At 43.9% G+C, this 11,241-nt stretch overlaps 1 long non-coding RNA gene across 6 annotated transcripts; it reads right to left on the bottom strand.

Moving 5' to 3' along the window:
* Positions 1 to 2,872: 2,872 nt before the first annotated feature.
* Positions 2,873 to 10,366, bottom strand: LOC133739757 (uncharacterized). Of its 6 annotated transcripts, none has more exons than XR_009860808.1 (5): positions 10,090 to 10,366; positions 9,797 to 9,903; positions 7,600 to 8,281; positions 6,729 to 6,871; positions 2,873 to 3,176 (listed from the first exon to the last, which is right to left on the bottom strand). It is a non-coding gene; the product is annotated as an uncharacterized LOC133739757 (long non-coding RNA). The 6 variants fall into 6 exon arrangements; XR_009860806.1 differs by having other exon boundaries at positions 6,732 to 6,871; XR_009860807.1 differs by having other exon boundaries at positions 6,732 to 6,854.
* Between the last annotated feature and the right edge of the window lie 875 nt (positions 10,367 to 11,241).

The raw sequence follows: 11,241 nt of genomic DNA, 5'->3' as shown, positions 1-11,241 counted from the left end.
ACTCATCAACGTAGACCTCCACCTCAACTGAAGGTGGAACCTGCTGCCCCATCCCAACATCACCATGGGAACCCTGCCCGACATTAAGAGGCCTTCCTTCGCGGTCTTGAACTCGGGGAGACTGCCTTCCCTCCTCTACTCAAACTGAAAGGGGGGGGGATTGCCTCCCCTCGCCTACTTGAACTCAAGGGGACTGCCCCCTCTGCTCCACTTGGGCTCGAGGGTGCTGTCTCGTCTCACTCGCCTAGTCTTGAAGACCCTGTCTCGCCTGCCTCACCTGCTCACCCTGAACAGAGGTACCTTCAACACCCACTGGAGCCTCTTTAGCATCAACCGCTCGACTGTTGAGAAACTCCAAAATCCTATCGGATAACCTATCATATGCGTCCCGAGGCAACTGCAGGGCCACCCGATGAGCAATATCGTAAACCTCCTTTGTTTGCAAATTCACATTCGCCCGCCTGACCACCTCAGAATAACGAACCAACTCTTCGATAATGGCATCGGTGTCAACATCAGCATAGGGAGCGTCGGTCTTGCTAGCAGTCTCGTTCGGCATGTTAGCCTCCAAAAAAAAAAAAGGAACATCAGAAAATGCAATATTGGCACAATATCAACCACAAAGGCAAAACCTCACCAGAACGTCTCCCCAATTGCCACTTCTCGTATATCGCCAGCCAACACAGGCGAAAGAACTCCCCTTCCCCAAAGGGAATTTGTCCAACACGCTCATGATGCACTTCCGCTCTATCGGGGTAAGGTTAGTGTCTTGCCTCACTAAGACAAAAAGCAGCGCTGTTAGCACACAACCACAATGCAATTACACCAAAGACATGATCACATAACTCACCAAAGGGCTGAAATCAGGGTTCTTCCAGAGGCCACCGACGAGACAAGGCTTGCCCCTCCATCGAGTGTATATGTTGGAGGGCAGATCCTTAATGATAATGCGCCCTAAAATTTACACGACTGCTATCGCTAGACTTCGTCGAATATTTCATCTTAAACATGAAACTGAATTCATTTATGATGGGACACTGTTGATAGCTAACCTTCCACAACAACAAAACTCCCAGAAGCTGTCTGAACGCATTAGGCGATAATTGACCCAATGAAAAGTTAATATAAGATAGCAAATATTACATCTCATCAAGCATCGGAAACGACAGCCCACACCTCAGTTGATACTCTTAAAAACATGCCCACCCCAACTCGGGATGACTAAAGAACTCCCCGTCCCTCAGGGACCGCAATAATACATTATCCAGGATGTCCTAAGCCACCCTCATCTTGTCAACCTACTCCTGCGTCATACTCGACCCCGGATGGTTAATCAACATATCGTCAAGAGCCAATAATAATCAGCCACCCAGCGATTGAGGAACCTCCAATAATTCATACTCCTCAGAGCCAGAATCCTCGTGACCCACCTCTTCCTCGGGAGGTCCAGCCCCACTCGTACCACCGTGAGAGGAACCTTCACCACCCCCGCCCTCGAAGCCAATGACACATTGCTCACGAGCCATAATGCGAATGATATATTTAAGGTTAGTCAATCAACTTTCCCTATCGCCTTTTCCAACCCACCCCATGACAAAATTTTCAAAACCTGAAACGACAGCCCCCTTGCAGCCACAATACCCATACACCCACCAGAACCTGTTCCCCTCAAACCCGCCACAGCAGCGCCAAGATTAAAGCTTTTCTGGCCAAAAAAACCCAACACCACAGATATTCACCCAAACCCACATTCTCTCAAAAACATACAAACTGAAACCAAAACCCAGAAAACAAAGAAATCATACATGTTGGTGCTGCTTGACAGATATTGTTGAAACAAACGGTTGCCCTGGACGTCGCTAAAATCTTCCAAACTTCAGGAGCTCCAACACCAGGCAAGATTCAACCTTTTGGAAAACCAAAGAGCCCAACTTTATCCGGCTTCTTCTACCAAAATTTGCTCATAATACAAGGAACAGTAGCCACCCTCCGTCTCTCTCCTCCACCTATATATAGGGTCCGCGAGAGCACATGGACCGTTGGACGTACAAGGACTACAACACCATATTTCACCACGTGTCAGACATGTCTAAGCATAACAGTGGTCGTGCGTCGTCGCCTTGGCTCCCTCCCCACTACCACATTATTACCTGTTATAGAATCCAATACGCCAGACTTCCTGCACATGAAATACTAATGATAGTAGGACACATGTCACTAGGGCATAGCAAATAAGCCAAAAGGTGTATGAAACCCTACTCCAAGTATCCGAACACGATACAACAAAAAAAAAGAATAGAAAAGATGAGCACTCTCCACCCCAGTCAAAACTCCTCTTAGCTAAGGACTTGGGGGACTGGGGGTAACGGTTGTACGGAAGCCACATGGCAAGAGAACTCGTCTTGCACTTCTGATATTTCTACCATAACAAACTCCTCACCGAGGACTTTGGGGACTTTTGGGTATGTATACCTCCCAGGCAAAAATACCGAAAGCACAAGTCTCGTATAACCACAAGACAGTAACACACCCCCAAACGAGGTTCATGATACCCACCCTTGGGACAGTATCGAGAACCCAAATGTCCCACATTAGAAGCAAGGGAATTATATGTACCCAAACCCTCTACAAATGGGTCATCTCCAACATCCTAAAGAGGTAACTGTTTACTATCGCTTTCCATTATCTTTATCTTATAACAATATTGACTTAGGCATTGGAGCGTTGAAGGTCGGCACACTCAGTCTTCCTTCTGACCTTTGTTTGTTTTACATATAAACGAGACCGATAGTGATAGTGACAATGTTTTCCATCATTCTGTTGGACTAGACCACCCATTTATTCAACAGAAACAAAAATACTATCAAAAATTTGGCGGAACTTCCCGTAAAAGTGGACTACCCAAAACTTGTAGAAAGACATTTACACTTCTAATACCAACACCATCCTCAACTCTTGGAGCTACCCTGCTCCCCAAATCACAACAAACTCCACAACACAACACAAATCTCAACTTCAGAACAATTAGCCCATAGTTTATCAAAGCAATCTAGTACACAAAATATACAAGAAAATAAAATAGAAAGGCAAAGGATCGATAAATCCTACAATGCGGAAGCAGTGACAACTATGCCTCGGTTTCATGTACGCTCGACCACAATAATCCAGCCTGCAAACTGGGCATTTGAAACCGTAGGGCCCAGGGGAAAGTAATTGAAAAATGCGTTAGCGTGAGTGGACAAAAATAAATAAATAAGATAATCCAAATGATAACAACTTTACTACTTTCCCACAGATTTAAACTTATAAAATCTCGATGCATGCAACGTTTAGAAAACATATCCCTGTAAACTCGAAATCTCATGAAAACATACCAGCCCCGCTGGTTAAGTAAAATCGGACTAGCCCCGCTAGTCAAAAATAATAAAGTATATGTACGGAAAGACGATAGCCATACAAATGAGCCTCCTAAGCTAAAGTACTCTCATACTCCCGTATATACCCTTACGCCACTGAGACGGATAGGATACTAGGCTTCAGGGTTACCGCTACAAAGGCAGCAACCCACCACCACAAAGGCGGACAGGCTTCCGTGATCCAATCACGTCATCACAAAGGCGGACAACATGCTAGCAACATAAAATAACCACCACCAGTATGGCATAAGAAAAACATTCGAAAACCAGTAAATCCATAAATCCATCAAACTCATAAGGCTTCCCCAAACTCTTGCAAATTCCCAACCATACTCGGAGAATCTCCTGATAATTCAATTAAATCAACGACGTGTCCCACACGTAAAAACTATTCAAAAATCAATAACAAATAAGCGAGATTAAATTATAAATTATAATTTATAAACAACAATCTAAAACCAAAATATCGCTAAGGCATTCCCAATGCCAAAACCGAAAGTCAATAAATAAACAAGAAAATATAATTCCAACGAAAATCCCATTTTGAAAATCTTTCATAAACCTCAAATCGACGAATAGATATATATTTAATTCCAGAAATCACATCGGAGATTAATTTGTCAAAAATTGTCATAAATCATAAATCCAAAACCGAGCAAAGAAAACTCACATCAATTAAATCATGGCAGAAATCCAATCAACATAGCAAATTAGAATCCAAAAAATATTAATGTCTGAAACTAATTAATATGCTTGATAAATAAAATGATAATTAAATAAAACATTGATTCAGAAAGTAAACGCATGCATAATTTAAAATCAAAAGTCCAGTCACAGTACGAATTAGGCGACCACGCATACGGTTTTCTTTGTCGAGCAGTATCTCGGTACATCGCCTGTACATAATTATTACTTGTAAACGACGATTTGAAAATAAGTACGATCCTAAAACAAAACCCAAAAACCCCTCGCACAATTAATTCATTGAACATCCGAAGTCACATAAGAAACAACCCAAACTTCAATGATTTCGCCAACTTAATTATTCTAACATCCTAATGCAAAATGATGACGATCTAACGGTCAGATCCCCTCAAATCACAACTCCAAAATGTGAAACTTCGAAAATTCCGATTGACACCCAAACTTTTCTGAAATCTACCAAAATCACATCTACAACTCCTTAACAACAAGTTCAACCCAACAGACCAAAGCAGACTGCCAGAAACGGCAGGACGCGCCTGTGATTCCAACCTCGAATTGGGTCACCAAATTTACATCGAAATCTTCCTCTCAACATCCCAAACAACTTCTTCAACCACCACAAAGTCAGATTTCAAAAGAGGAAGCCGGAAATTACCTCGAAAGCAAAGAGGCCGAAAATCCCCAAAATTGTTCCACTCTTCGATTCTCTCATCTCCGAAAAAATCGAGCAATGACGCTTGTACGAGGATGATCAGGGAAGCATGGGTTCAAAACGCATGTGGTGGCGTCGCTGGAGGTGGCCGAAAAATAGCGATCGAACACGGCAGCGAGCTGGGGATTTTTGCTTCGAAACTCGTCCTCTAGTGCAAATCGGAGCTGATGGTGGCTGGAGGATGGGTCGTCATGAAGAGTCGCGTCGAACACGACCGGTCCGGCGGTATGGGTTGCCAGAACGACGGTAAACTCGCCGGGTTTTCGAATCCGGGTCGGGTAAGAAACGGGGTCTGGGGAGAGAGAGTTCCGTTTTCAGCCAAAATGGAAACTCAGGAAGTTTCCCAAAATAACTTGCTATTTGGAGACATAGGGTTCTCATCAAAATTACTAACTGCCACTCAATTTAAACCTTCATGACTTCATTACAACTCTGATTTGAGCGTGTCATATGTCCACGAACTCGGTTTAATGTCCTCTACAACTTCCGTGAAGAAAATTTTCTCAAATAGAGAACGATACAAAAAGTCAACTTTTAGCCCCCCCCCCCCTAAAAGTACCAAAATGAAGTTAAAAGTAAAAGTAAATATCGTTTACCGTCTGAATGATTAGTAAATCGGTAACTTGAGATCCGGGGCGTATCAAGCCCAGACTATTAAGTGACATATGAGGGTGGCAAGACCCCCTCCCACATGGCCCAATTCTTTGAAGAATCAAACCAACTCACAAGGGCCCAAAAGATGCCCCCAGAAAGCCCAACCCTAGATTATGAGGATCAAGCCCAAGTGCTCTGCAGGTCAGCACCCTGCGCCGCCTGAACTTGCTGCACCGTCGTGCTGTTCGGAGGACGTTAGCCCCAAGTTTCCATCACCACCACCACTCAACCTTTGATTTAGGCCGCTGCACGTACCCAACGACGCGGCCGAGTACCTAAACTGCAAGGTACCACAACGCAGCCAACCAAAATTCAAAGATCGAGTCCGATCACCGATCGATGCACCGCCAAACACACTGATGCTGATTGATTAGCACTCAGACCAGATTCCACAATACCACTCCTCAAGAAATCTGGCAAAAGAAATCCCGACCCAGTAGACCACGTCGCACTCTCTGACGAAAGACTCTCGACGATCGATGTCGCTAAGCCGCGACGGATTCCAGCTGGAAAGGCGGCGCCGCTCTAGACTCTAAACGTAGGGTTTCGCTTGTTTACTCTTCTGAATTTCTTGTTAATGATGTGTTTAGTTAGTTCAACTAATTCAAGTCAATGACTTATCCACCATAATTAATTAAGAAGATCTCTAAAGTTCTCTAAGTCTAGACAATTCCAAAGCATATTTTGGAGACTAATCATATAGGATCCAATTTTTATTAAGTTTGAGAATATATAAATAAATAATTTTCTTTATTTTAAAAAAAAAATTTCATTCAAATAACTGCAATTATAAATTGACACAACACAGTACTCAGTAAAGGATTACAACCAACTATAAACATCAATAACTAAGACTAAACACCCTCTCTCGAAAGAGGAGAGACTGACATGCCTATGAATCCAACGACGAGGACAAGATTAGACAATTGATTGAGACAAATTAACTAAAATAGTCAACAATAATTTAAACAAGTGACCACAATAGAGAGCTATTGGTTGAACTATCCAAAGATCTCCTAATCACATCAACGTAGGCTGGTAGTGAAATGCACAACCTTTTGTCACCAGAAAACTGAGTCCTATGGCATTAGACCATCTACCCAAATTTAGGCACTCATCAGAATCTACGACCATCTAACTCGAAAAAGGATGGACTTATTTGAGATAAGATCATAGGTCCAAAATTTAAAGAGAACTAAAAGCCTCAAACAAACAATAAATATAAACTGAAAAGACACCACCACCTTAGTAGGAATTTGTCGTCATATTGGAACTCCCTGCCGATCAAGATTTGCAGCTTTGGCCATCATTGCCATGTTGATCTGTACCATTATGATCGCGATTTGCACTTACTGATCCACCGATCACTACATATTTTTTGAACCTTGAGAATAAATAAATTAAAATTTTAAATGGCCGGGTCACAGGTGTAGTAAGGTTAGTTAAGCTATTTAGCACGGAACCCCCATGTCTAGCGTTCAAATCTCAACTCCCACTAGTTTGAGCCAGCATTGATCCAAATAATGACTTGGCGAGTGTGTTATTAACTCGCTCACGTAACCGATGTGGCTTTCTATCTCATCCAAGATAAACAAAATAAAATAAAAAAATTAAAACTTTGATACCCCAGGACTAAAACAATGTCAAGTACCTCTTTTTTTCTTTTCTTTTTCCCTTACAAAGTGAACAGCACCGCACACGGGCGACTAGCAGGGTTTCTTCAAGAATTCTTTCGCTCTCGTCTGATAGCCCAACGCAGTGCCTGGCTGTAACGCCCCAAGCTGCACCTCACCAGCTTAAGCACGTCACAGTGCCGCGAGTCTCTAAAACATAAACCGAACGCTCGATTTACATCCTAGAGAACCGCTAGACATTTTGTTTGAAAAAACTTTTTGTACAAACACAGCGGAAGCTACAAATATTCTTGAGGTGAAAAACTTGAGTTGCTGAAATCTATTTCATTCGTCCAGAACTTGGATAAAGGCTCACACAAGGTTGAATTTCACTTGAAGAGAATTCAACTAAATGATGACACGAGACTAGATAACCACAAGTTCCAGAACACAAAGTTTGAGAAATAGAATTTAGAATAAGGTTCACACGGTAATTTACCTAACTTGTTCTGCACACCCAGCTCCATCCGCTATTGTCCCGTCACCAGTGCACAGTATCTGCATTCATACTGTTGTAGGGGTGAGCTTTCGTCCTCGCTGCTCAACAGGAACTCTAACTCGACTAGGTTTGAAAATCAACCGATAAATGTTTGGAGCTCCAGTATGAAAACATGCTTAAACCAAATATTTAAAGGAACGACAAACTTTAATGTTTTTCAACTTGAAAACCGATGCATGATGCTTAAATAAATACGGCGCCAAATCCAAATTTTACCTGATGGCCGGTCCTATAGACCCACTACACGACCTTACCTCAATTTAATTTATCACCAGGTAAGCGTAGCGAGAGCGTCCGCTACCTAGCTACACACACGGATCGGATTGTCATTGCGATCGCTCACCGTCCGACCGGTGTAACTAACCCTTCAGAGGTTTTGGGGATCGAACCCAAGGAAGTCAGAGCCACCCTTCGCTTTCAAGCCATCACATTTCTCACATGGTTTGTTTAGCATGCATTGCATTTGAACATGACCAAACCATACCAACTAACATGCATCATTTAATAACAATATAAGAAAATCACTAACCGAGGAGAGTCCTGAATCCCTACTTGGATTCCGATGCTTTCTCTTACGTACTCCGAGAGTCGCGAACCTTCTGTTCCTCGGGTAACTGGAGTCCTAGATTCCGACATTTCGACCGTTAATATCTCACTGAACTAATAATTGAAATAACGACGATTAACAAATCGTCCAACCAATTTTTTCCTGGTTTGACCAGGATTGACCACATCGACGAAACTTTGACCAAATTTGACCAATCACGACCACATCCACGAATAATCCCGAATCATCAACACTTTACTTGAAATTGGACTATCGGCCAATTTCCATGCCTTTAACAATTATTTCCAAGTTCCTTAAATATCACACCACATGGTAGTCCCATCAAGTTTACTATGGACACCCACTTAGTTTACTTTCACTTCAAACTAAGTTAATTAACTTCTCCGTACAAACAATTATACCCATCCAATTAGTTTATGCACAATGCCATTTAGACAAGTACTTAAACCAATTCTCTGTCATCTTTACACACACACCCCGTGCATACAACTCTGGATTTTCCAAGCCAACTCAAACAATTTTATATCCACTATATGTCCTGTTTGAGCCCAAAAGTAATTTTGGCAAGATCCTTTAGTGGATTTAGCACAGCGGGCCGATACCTGCGGCCCAAAAATAAGCCTACTCAGGTTTGGGTTACAGCTTCACCCATTCCGTGATCCATGAGGAAAACGAAACCTTATTGGAGTCGGGTAGCGGGGATTGAATAGGAAACTTCAATCAATATCCCTTCTATGACAAGGAACAGTCGAAACCCTAGGTATATATACCAGGTTTCAAGGACGAATAAAGATCTCTCTCAAATCAATCAATCCTAGAGATTACAAAGCCTCCCCGGAGCAAACCTTCAACCTCGTTGAAACCCGGTGACCGCCCGCCAGTCCTAGTCTCTCCAAGAGCCGACTGTCAGCATCACCAGATCAACCCGGCGACCGTACTTCCAGTCCCAGTCTCCCCAGGAGCCGACTGCGAGCGCAACCGCCACCGTTACTACCAGCTAAGCAAGGGTAACGCCCTCGCAACCCAGCGAAGCTAAAGTCACGCTTTAGCGCAACCCGTGCTTTCTCCAAACTTCCCAGTGATTGCTCTGCTTAGTCTACAATACTAAGTATCGATTCGGTGACGCGAAGAGATCACACCCAAAGTCCTTATCTGTAAGGTAGAAAGTCCTTTCCCGGAAGGCTAGAGAAGAACCTTGTGGCGAGGTTGGTGCTCTCCTCGTCCACAAACGCTTGAAGAAGAAGTCAGGTCAAGGGACTACCCCGACGACTGCACCCCACGGTGCTGGCACGCCTGCGCACACGCTCAAAAGAGACAGTTTGCAAGCCAACTGGTTTCCGCGTCAAACATGTCCAATTTCCAATGAATCAATGAATACCAGGCTATGCATCAGTAAATGCTTTCCATCAAAATACTAATGCTTTGATAATCTCACCACACCAGATAAACAAGTTTGAATCTATGTTTAGAGTGCCAACATAACAATCAATTTCATTCAACATAGCTCGAACCAATTTCTCAATCCAAATATAAAACAAGAACAATTCCGTCCAGAACCTCGAATTTTACCTTCAGCAGTGCGACTTGCAGGTGAGAACCCAAGCTTCTAATTCAACTCTTTCCTAGAACCCGGCTATAAACATACTGCCAAATCGACTTCCACCCATTCACAGCTTCTGAAATATGCATCCACACATGCAGGTAAGACGGAAGCCAAGGCGAGAGGTGCCGCAGGAGTCACCGGCGTCGGTGACAGCGTCGAAACCGAGAGGAACCCAGAAACAAAATTGTCAAAACTTGATCGAATTGAAAAACTAAGTATGCTGGGGTGTAGAACATGACGAGGAGGTGAGGTTTCATACCACAGGCGGCCCAAACGGTGGCCGGAGTCGCTGGGAACTGCAGAACACGCCGGAGGTTCTTCAAGCTTTAGATCGCCGATTCTTCATTCCCAGTCGCTGCATGTATGATCTGGAACCACAGGAACGTAGGCGACACCGAGATGAAGCTGCTGGTGGCCGCACGCCGTCGTGAGGTGGCCGGACGGAGTAGCGCTGGTCGGATCCTGCTGCGGGTTCCCGGGTCGCGTCGGGTCAGAGAGCACAGAGCTCTCTCTCTCTCTCTCTCTCTCTCTCTCTCGAATTTTCCTGTGTCTTCCCACCGTTCACAACTTATATACATGTGTCCAATTAATGAAGGAAAGCTGGGATCAAGCGGTGGAAAAGGTAGATGGCTAGGATCGCGCCACGTGTTTCTTTTTCTGGAATTAATTTCCTAAAATCCCAAAAGTTCGGAAAACCATGATAAATAGCCCAGTGATCCAAATAATTCTCCGAAAATTTCCACGGACTCGTCGTGTCGTGTACTTTATCATCCAACCCTCAAATTGAGGTTTTCACTTTATGAAAATTTCTGAAAATTTCCTTGAGCAACTTGACATTTATCGAGATCGTTGAATAATTTCACGTATGATCTCCATTAAGCTCGACACATTTTTCCGGGGCTCACACTGGCCAGCTGGCCTTGTTGGTTGTGTGGTGTGCTGTCGAACGAGGGATTTTTACGGGGGCGGTTTTCTGTTCCCGATGGAGATGCTTGCTTTGACTTGGTCGGGGATATGTTTCCCGTGGACAGGGTCAGCCGAGGCAGTTCTGGCCAGGCAGAGCGATCGACTGCTCCGATCACATTATTTCTAGGTGGAGGGTCGATTGATTCGTCAGGTGAGCTGGCTCCTCCCAAATTCAGGTTTTAGTGGCACTTGCCGACTTTCGTCTGGGTTGCGGTGCAGTTTTGGGGATCAGGTGTTGGGCTTCGTAGGTGACGGTGTGCGACGGTTCTCTCGGGCTTTGGACAGCGTTGACTAGTGGTTAGCATCTGGTGGCTAAAGGCTGAGTGGCGTAGTAGTGGCGGATACTGATTTATTGGTTGAACTTTGTTGCTTCATTTTGATTAAGGCGTAGTAGTCTAAGGACTCAAGGCTAGAGTCATTTCATATGTGTAGTCAGTGCACTACT

This window comes from Rosa rugosa, chromosome 3 (assembly GCF_958449725.1).
Source record: "Rosa rugosa chromosome 3, drRosRugo1.1, whole genome shotgun sequence".
NCBI classification, from domain to species: domain Eukaryota; kingdom Viridiplantae; phylum Streptophyta; class Magnoliopsida; order Rosales; family Rosaceae; genus Rosa; species Rosa rugosa.
This window is presented reverse-complemented; position numbering and strand designations above follow the sequence as displayed.